General features: G+C 51.6%; 1 protein-coding gene across 3 annotated transcripts in view; it reads left to right on the top strand.

Moving 5' to 3' along the window:
* Positions 1-1,579: 1,579 nt before the first annotated feature.
* Positions 1,580-9,578, top strand: part of RNF152 (ring finger protein 152) — a 78,913-nt gene continuing 70,914 nt past the window's right edge. Inside the window, exons 1-2 of one of the 3 annotated variants that reach the window (XM_043559014.1) lie at positions 1,721-1,993; positions 3,246-3,369. The gene's annotated coding sequence lies outside the window, so the exon portion shown is untranslated. Of the gene's footprint in view, positions 1,994-3,245; positions 3,370-9,578 lie in introns of all 3 variants that reach the window. The other 2 variants (XM_043559013.1, XM_043559017.1) reach the window with 2 other exon arrangements.

Below are 9,578 nucleotides of genomic sequence, written 5' to 3'. Positions count from 1 at the left end.
AACACCCATGATGTCGAGTGAATTAAAATGCCAGCCAGCGGGAATGAATGAGTAAGGACGCAAGTGACCCCACACCACGCCGAATGCTCAAATCCTCCCAAGGGGTTGTTTTGAAAGCAGCTGAAAGAAGAGTTTAAATATTTTGGAATAATTACTGGTCCCTGAAATTAGCTTCTTAAAAGTAGGCTTTAAAGACCCTCGTGTATAATCATAATATTTATAGGCTAAACTTTCCCGGTAAAATATTTGGGTGTGATAACTTACCATCCTATTCCAAGTTCCTGGTCACCATCAGAGATTTCAATACTCTCGTTAGCGTCTCATTGCAAAAACCCTTTTTTTTTCTGCCCTGAAATTGAGGCCGAAAATAAAGACTCCTAAAGCCTGCTTCAAGAATACCTGAGGCTTTTAAAGCCCCCATCTAGTTTTCACTCCTGCCAGGTGCAGCGAGGAACTTCAGGGAACGAAGGGAAAAGGGGTAGTAGCCAAGTGAACGCTTTAGTTAGGAGAGAACTGACAGCCATCGAGCTATAAACCTGTCCCTGGGTGACTGATTTCTGTCTGTGCTTAGTGACAACACATTTGGAAAGACCATTAACAGGTTTTACTCGTGGAACAAGGAGGGTCGATTGAGTACATTTTGAATTTTAGTAGGTCATACAGGGCCCCCTCGTTGGTTCACAGGGTTTCCTTTCCTTGGGAGAAGCACTTCAATGAGCTTTTGGCAAAGGTTAGAATGGGAGTGCTTTCTTTGTGGACAAGACAGTAGGACAGAAAGACAGCTCCACTCCAGCAGGAGTGGAAAGGCTGCATATGCTCTGTTGATGGATTCAGTAAAGCCCTGGTGCTGAAGATCCGGGCAGGATGGTCAAGGCTTATCTTTACCGGAGTCATAGAACAGAGTTTTGGATCTTCATTCTGCATAGAAATCCTTTAAAAAGAGCACGGATACCCTCCTCTACGGGCGACTCCCCCTCCTTCATTCCCCAATTTTGCAGTCACAACAAGAGGCAAGAGACCAGGTCTTTACATTTCCTTGGAGGAAGTAGTCATTCTAAGCAGGGTTTCAAGGTGGAGAATAAGGTGGGCCCCGGTGGGTCGCACCTGCCATATAACCCTCAGGACTTGCACCTGCCTCTTTCCTACTCCCCGACCCCCTCCCAGGGAGCGAGGCGGTGATGTGTGTGTGTGTGGGGGGGAGGGGGTATCTGTTAAGGCGTCTCCGGACGCGTCCTCCACTCCACAAAAGCAGGACCCCTCCCTGCTTGGATTACGTGAACTTTTAGGGGCAGCCCAAAAGTATCTGAGGTGACGCGGATTCCAGTCCCTCGGTCGCCAGCCGCACATTTGTCCCCGACAGCCTCTGCCCCCACCTCGGCTCCGCTCTGGAGCCGGCTGAACGCGGCCTCTTCACACCTGATCGTCGCCCAGGTCCCCCCCCCCCCCGTGCGCGGGGGAAAAGACAACGCCGAGGTCCCGGCCGAGGTTGGGCACTTGGGGCGTGGCCAAGGGAGCGCGCGAGCCAGCGTGGGCAGCTCCGCGCTCGGGGTGTCGGTGTGGCAGGCCGGACTGACAGACGCACGTCCCGGACCCGCCGCCGCGGGGGCGTGGAGGGGGGGGGAGGTGTCGGAGGAGGTGGAGCCGCCGGGGAGGGGCGGTGCCGCGGGGAGCGGAGCCCGGCCTCCCGCCCCCACCCCCTTCGGTGCCTGAGTCTGGGCGGTGACACAAAAAGCTCCCGCTCGCAGCCGAGCGCCTGGCGGCGGTGTCCGACCGGGAGCGCCGAGGGCGGCGGGCAGGTGGGGCGCCTCCCGCAGGGTCGAGCCGGGGGCAGGGGCTGCGGGCGCCGACGCCGCGCCCCCCGCGCCCGCCCCGCAGCCTGCCGCTGCGCGCGTCTGGCGGAGCGGGTGGCGGGCGCGCCGGGACCACCCCGCGATGCTACCGCTACCGCCGCCGCCGCCTCTGTAGGGAGCGCCCGAGCCCGCTGCGGAGAGAGGTCGGTGACTTTCGGTTTGTTTCTCTGCTCTGGCCCTCCCGGGTCGGGGGCGGCGAGAGGGGCGCGAAGGGTTGGATGTCTTCGCCCCCACGGCGGCCGCGCCCGGAGCCAGGGAAGCGGGGAAGGGGAGCCGCCGCCCGGTGTGTCGGGGGGCGCCTTTTGCACAGTGGATGGGGGGAGTCGGGCCGCAGGGGTCCCGGGAAGGGGAGCGCGGGCCACAGCGGGGCGGCCCCCGGGCGCCGGGGACGGGGTCCCTGGAGTTGCGTGTCTCCGGAGCGCTGGCGGAGTTGGGCTGGCGGCTGGGGCGGGGGAGCGGCGCTGTCGGCGGCTCCTCGGAGTCCTCGGATGCCCCCTGGAGCTCCGGTCCGAGGGAGCGCGTCTCGTGCCCGCGCCGCGCGCGCCCCTGAGGGTGCACGTGCGCGCGCGCCCCAGCGGCGCCCCCACCCCGCACGCGCCCCGGGATGGTCCCCTAGCGAGCCCCTGGTCGAGCGCCTTTCCCGCCCCCCAGAAGTTGCCCTCGCGCGCCACTCCGCCGCCCCGGAGCCCCTCTCGGGAGGAGAGGGAGCAGTGGCGGGCCAGATGTTGGGGGGTCTTTTGTGCGGACCCACGTGCCTGGGGCGCCTGCTCCTGGAACGGCAGCGGCAGGACAAAGCAGGCTGGACGCGTGGGACGCTGCACGCGAGGCGGTCGTCCCCGAGCCCGCCTAGGGTGGGGGTGGGGCGGGGGGAGCGCTGCACGGTTTTGGAAAGAGTAGAGAAATCGGCTGAACAGTGTGACAGTGACTTGATGAGGTGGCGGACAGGGGCGAAAGAAAGGATGCTTGTGAATGCAGCGCCGCTGTGTGTGTGTGTGTGTGTGTGTGTGTGCGTCTGGGCGGGTGACCGGGCGCCCCGCATTCCCATATAACCTGGTTTACTAGTATATTTTGCTAGTGTGTGTTTGCCCCAAGATGTTATTCTACGCCTTCTCGTCTTTCTTTCCTTTTGAGGGGTTACGGTTGCTGGTAGAAGCTGTACCACCGGGGAACTTGGGGGCGGGGGAGACTGCAGCGGAGTGGGGGGAGGGGGGTATTTATCCTGTAGAGACAATTAGGGAGCGTTACGCCCCCTCCGCGGCTGGCGGGCGCTCCACGCCTCCGCCGCCTTCCTCCACCTCCCGGTGCACCCACTCCACCGCCGCTGGCCGGGGAGGGTGCTCGGATTTCTTTCTCTGCTGCGCGTATCTAACCCTTACTGCATGTATTTCACTGCAGGCTGAACAAAGCTCAGGCTCAATTGTGCTTCCTGCTTGTCAGCCTCTTGCCTCCCAAACGCGTACCGTTTCCACTTGATGTCATCATGCAGAAGGGGGTGAAAGGGACTCGGTGACAGATGCAGGTAACCCCCAGTAGTCTGGGTAGCCGCCTGGGTGCCTCTGGGTCATTTGGGCCAGCAGTGTTTGCACGGGGCTGTTTGGGTGGTTTCTGCATCCATTCCTTTGCTGTCTGTGTCGAGGAGCCTGGGGGCTGCTGAAACTCCTGGGTCTGAGAAGGAAATTGCAAATGACTTGAACCCTTCCTTTTGAAAAAGTCATTGAGGGCAGGGTGCCTTTGGGGTCGAATAAATTCCACCGGGTTTCTACTGATGGGAATTTTGATATAATCAATACATAGACAGTTGTGTCTGGATGTGGGGTTTGGATATATGCCTCCTTTCTTATCTGTAGTGATACATTTTGGCTCCAGTCTGGTAATGGATATTGCTTGTTGAAAAGGTATGGCTGGAAGGCCGATTATAAATTTGACCAGTGCTCAATTAGGGCATTGGTCAGATGTAGTAACCTTCTTACGAAATAATATCTCTCCTCCAAGCCTTCATTGTAATAGTGTTTGCAATATCAGGAGGGACACGCCAGCAGTAAGTTAACTGGGAGGTGGAAGGGAGGGCAGTTGGGGGAGCAGAAAGAGAACAGAGAGCCGGGAGCGTTAGTTAAGTTTCCATTTACATAGCCATGAACCATTAGGCTCTTGGTCTGCATTTTATCTTTAGGTTGTTGGTGCTTTTCCAAAAACTCTGGCCGGTACCTTTCTTTCCAAGGATAGTTCTGCTTCGATGTTGAGCTGACGAAATCTGGGGTTATCTCGATAGAGCTCCATGAAAAGGTAACCTTCAGACATACCAGGACACCTTGGCACTGGCATTGTCTCCTAGAGGGCAGAGTCCTGGCATCCTGCACGAGGAGCAGAGAGTAAGAATGGTGATGGGGGTGGACTCAAGGTTTATCTTGCTGGGAGAAGCGATTGCGGAGGGCCACGGGCTCCTGGTGCTCTGTCTTCTTGCACTGCAGCCACAGCAGTGCCGTGGCTATGGCAGACTCTCTCGTCACCATTTCCACCCCCAAACCCACAGAAAGATAAAATTGAAAAACTTGAAACATGTGTCATTCACCTCTAGGGTAGTTGTGTTTTGAAAGGGGACTTTGAAAAAACAGGAGTGGCACTGGCATTGATCCCTATACTCAGAGCATCCAGGAATCCCTGGGAGAGGTGAAGGAGTTATCTGGTCTCAGCTAGAACAAAGGCCACCGCTTTGGGAAGATCAGATTTGTAATGGTGTTAGGATAGAGGTACTTTGACAAGTAATTTTAATGTCAGCAATAATGCAGGGTGTGTGCTGTGTTCCAGCAAGAGGAAAAGCCACGTGATGGGATAATAGGGAGTGTTAATAATGCAATAGAAACAAAGGGTGTGGTTTTTTTTTTTAATAGAAAAAATAAATACCTCACACACAAAATTCCCCATGGGAAGACCAGTTGCCTGCACATGTAAATGCACGTCCAAGAACAAAGATAGCCATAGTGCAGTGTTAGGTTTCCTGTGGTTTTAAACTGTGTGCGGTAACAAATCATAATAAAGTGTTGTATTGATGCTTATTTTGGTTTTTCTTTTTGTAGGTGGAGGCTCCCCGCCCCCAGATGTCTGCAGTAGTGTTTAGCTGTAGGCTGGGGGAGCCCTAGAAGGTTATCAGACCAACCTTTGCGTCCAGTGCCCGAGTCCTTTCTACAGTGTTCATTTAATTCATTCAGCAGATGTTTATCAAGCACCTGATAGATCATAGACTGTGAAAGATGCCAAGGGGTGGGGGCATGGGGTGTCTGGAGACATAAAAATGAACCAACTTCAGGGAGCTTCTCAGAGACCTGATTCTGATTAAATTCAAAGGAAGCTAGAGAGAGAGGAACAAAGGGTGGTATTGGACTGCTGAGGGACTATGATCATTGAATGCCTCTTTCATTGGGGAGATCACTACTTCATAAGTGACCGGACCTGTTGTCCGAAGGTGACCTTTTCTTCAGCTCTTCAGCTAAATTCCACATGAATGTTTAGATTTCAGCATTGTTGAAAGGTCATTCTGTTTCATTCTTTATTCCCTCAGAGTTGCTTGAACCTGTCTATCCTGTCTGCACCCTCTACTTTTCAAAGAATTACTTGAATTTTGAAACAAACCCTGCTTTTTTGTATTATCTGATTTAGGAAACAGTTGGTGGGAGCGGGGAGGCACTTTTGCAGGTTCTGTCTTTTATAAACAGTGACGTATTGGCAATGTAGGTTAGGTTATGTTGCAGTAAGAAATCACCTCCAAATCTCTGGCCAAATACAGATTTCTTTCTCTCCCATACGATGTGTCCTGTGTGGTCAGCAGGTGGGGCCTGCTCGTCATGGTCCCTCTAGGACCCAAAGTGATGGAGGTGTGACCCTGAGTGTGTGTGTGAGGTCCCTGCAGTGTGGGAAAGGAAACTCTGGAGGATCTTGCTGTCTGTATTCACGACACCCACGTCACCCACAAGTGACTGATGTTGCTTTGGCCACAACTAGTCCTATGCTGCCATTTAAACCCCAATTCAATATTTCTCTCCCTGCAGAAGGGACAGCTGGATATAGGTGAGCCTCTCTCATGGCCTCCGCAGGTGGTGTGGCCTAGATGAGGTTATGAAGTGTGTTCCTGTGGGGCTAGCTCATGCTTTGTAGACATTGGGTGTTTACGAGTGCCAGTGCGATGAATGAATAATAAATATCTTAAGGAATTTGGTCCTGCCCCACCATGGTATTTACTGATATGTTGGTGTTCTATATACTAATGTGATTGTCCATTGATCATCAAATAAAAAATTACAGTGTTCTCTCTTGTTGCCTGTTTTGAGTAGTTGTTTATTCTGAAGCGATAGGCCAGGAAGTAGTTCCAGGGCTAGTTCTAGGAGATTCTGTGTTTAGCATTATGTAATAGAGAGCTGTTACTTACAGACTTTCTCTCCCTCACCATCTGCCTCTTGTCTAAGACTTCCTGAGTTTGTCTGGAACAGCCTGGGGTAGAGAAGGAGTGGTCGTGGGCCTAATAAGGGCCACAACTAAGATTTCAAGGGGGCAGGCATATGTGTAGGGTGGCCTTGGGTCACCCCCTTGTTACTCTGATGTTTAGAAAAAGCACTTTGGATATGTGCTGTTTTCTGGTCACGGGACCAGCAGAACACCGGGTTGGGTTCTGGCACATTCGTGCTTCCATCAGCAACCACGTTGACAACGAAGGTGGTCAGTTTTAAAGCCTTCCTCACCACGCTGTCCCTCAAAATGGTTGGGTGCTGAGGGGCAGGCATTGCAAGGGGCTGTGGATTAAGCAGTTGGTGGCTGGTAGAGTTTGCTGTAGGACTCGCCGGTTCCTTAAATACCTTTGTCGGTGTTGTGATAAATGCATGCGTGGATTAGAATTTTTAGGATGTGATAAGTACCTGCGGCATAAGTGTGGAATTTAACAAAAGAGTATTGCTTCTGGCTCAGTAATCACCTTGCTGAAGTCATTTCTATAAAGACAGCTCTCCCCAGACAGGCGATACGGTAAAATGCCTGCTGGCCCCTGAGTCACAGAGGCTAGAGGACATCAGTGTTAGCTTCAGAATGCGGAGGTTACCCTCTGCTTCCCTGGGGTGACAAACTATTGCCTCCAAATGGAGGGAAAGTGGGAAATGAGTGGCGGAGAAACCGGCAGGGAGAACCAAATATAGCCCATCCGGGACCTCCAGGAGCCAAGTCGGGGTGCGTGGGGGCTGGGCTGAGGGTGAGGCGCAGACCTAGCAGAAGGGGAAATGAGGCCCTGAGAGGCTAGGCTCGAAATACATTTCGGAAGCTCCAAAACACACGTCTGTATTTTGTTTGGCCTCTTGAGCACCCGCCGCTGTAATTGCACGACGAAGGCGGCCGTCCAGGGGGAGGACACTTGCCGAGTGGAGGTGGCTCCTAGCGATACCCGTCCCAAAGGTGTGGTGGACAAAGCGAAAGGGAGGAAGGTGTCGGTCTTCCTGCTCCCCCACCCCTTGCTTGGTGAGCCACGAGGTGTTCCAAGGAGCCCGCCTTCGCAGTTGAAATCTCCTTCGGATAAAATAAGTCCTTGTTTGATGTTTAAGGATTTTTTTTTTTTTTTTTCCTGGATGACCTACTGTCATCGTAAGACGTAAGGCCAGCCGTGTGTGCGACTCGTTTCTCCTTTGGGTGGTTGTCGAGGCCTGTGGTTTTTCTGGCCCGGACCCTGTATGGCTGCTGAGGCTTGGAGTGCATTTTTTATAGAATCGTGGGGTGGGGTCGGGGGGGGGGGGGTGCTCCTTGTGATCTACTGGGAGCGGAGGACAGGATGCCTTCTTTGCCACTGGATTTATTAATGCCTGCGTACCTAACACTCACTGCAAACATTTCACATGATAAAAGTTATTCTGACCTCACACAGGCTTCCTGGGCTATCAGACTGCTTGTGGGGAAGGTATTGATCAAATGCAGACGAGCCTCTGGTGGAGGCAAAGTCAAGATGAGGCGGAATCTTGGAGGGCCATGCTCTGTCCTGGTGTTTTCTGATTCACCTTCCATTTGTAAATCCAGATAACCACACTTAATACACTCCTCCCTGAGGTTCTGTCAGCATTGATGAGGTTTTGGCAAAAGCTTGGACAGATAAGTGTGAAAATAGGGAGTATTCTTATTAATATTGAGGTTCTGCTGATTAACAGATGAACTTAGATGTCTCCTTACTGACAGATCCCCTGTCTCCCTTCATTTCTGTCCCCACCGCCATATCCCAGATGGGGACCTCATTTCTCTGGACTGTAAGAGTGGGTAGCCTTACCTCCTGGCTTTTCCACCCCAATCCATATTACAAAATGCTGATACCCTCAGGACAGTAGGCCGTTTTAATTGTTCATTCCCTTGCTTAATACGGAATGGCTTTCAGTGGCTTCTGCTTTTTGGGGACGAAGTTCCTATTTTTTTAGTCTTCCCTTTAAAGTTTTCCCCACCTAGACCCCAGACTTCATGTCCATCCCTGACTTAGACTCTGCCTGACTTGAAAATGCCACACTAGCTGGATGGTTAACACACTATTCCCCCCAAATGCTTTGCATAGCCTGTTTTAAAATTCTGGAATATTCCATAGCCTGCAATGTCCTCTCCCTATACTCTGTCATTGAAGGTGTGACTGGCTCTTAACTCTTCTAAAAAATTTAAGTCTGTCTCCTTAGCCCATCACAATCCTTCACTTCTTCCAGGTTCTCTGACAAAATTGCCTACGTCTCTCATTTCATTCAACATTCATTCATTCGTTCCACAAAGGGCACTTATCATAGATTGTCTTGTATTATCACCTGAGATTGAGGTGTCTTTTTCTTTCTGTTTAATTGCAAGGAACAGAAACCCACTCAAGCTACTTCACGTAAAGGGAGATACACTGAAACGATGTCCCAGGATGGGAATGGGACTTTTCCAGGCTCTGCTCAGCTGGGGGGAAGGGTGAGGGATCTGGCTTCCTCCAGGAGGACCTTCGAGCTGGTGGATGTAGGGACGGAAACCAGCAAGATCTCCTTTCTCTTGCAGGCTCCTCAGAGATGAACACTGGATGAGGTTTGAACCTATTTTGTATTCCCCACCATGTGCGTACAGCATAAGGGCTCAATAAATACTCAGTCATTGATGAATCTTTGACAGCACAGAAATGATCTCGGCCCACTGCGATAAAGGAATTATGGATGTTTTTGGTCCTAGACCTACGGGAAGTTAAGAAGAAGAAAACTTCTTTTTAAGAGCTTCCCCTACTTGCATTAATAATGATTAAATATCGAATCAAATTAGAGTTGCCAGGCTGCATTGTACATCTCAGTGGTTGGGAAGTGAACATTCTCACTGAGGGTCATCATTCTAAGAAAATGAATCGTTATTGGTAGTCTGTTTTTTGATTTTAGTTTGTCTGCTTCTTCCAAAACAGTAACAAAACAAACAAAAATGTCTTCTCCTTTGTGACATATAGCAAGCCGTGTCAGAACTTTACATCCCATAATCTCAAGGCCACCCCACAATCTCAAGAAACAGACTGTGCTGTTTGGGTTGAACCTTAGCGGGTGACAGTTGCCCACAACTGACTACCATATCTCCCTTTGTAATTAGCTTTTAGCCATAAATGCCTTCGTGATGGACCTCTGGTTTGCCTCGCCTCTTTTGATTTTGGAATACTCATTCACATGATAGAAACTTTTGTTTAACACTTGGAATGCTTGATCATTATGGATAGCGTTATTA

This window comes from Prionailurus bengalensis, chromosome D3 (assembly GCF_016509475.1).
Source record: "Prionailurus bengalensis isolate Pbe53 chromosome D3, Fcat_Pben_1.1_paternal_pri, whole genome shotgun sequence".
Taxonomy (NCBI): Eukaryota; Metazoa; Chordata; class Mammalia; order Carnivora; family Felidae; genus Prionailurus; species Prionailurus bengalensis.
Note: the sequence above shows the minus strand (reverse complement) of the source record. Positions and strands in the feature narration are given on the sequence as shown.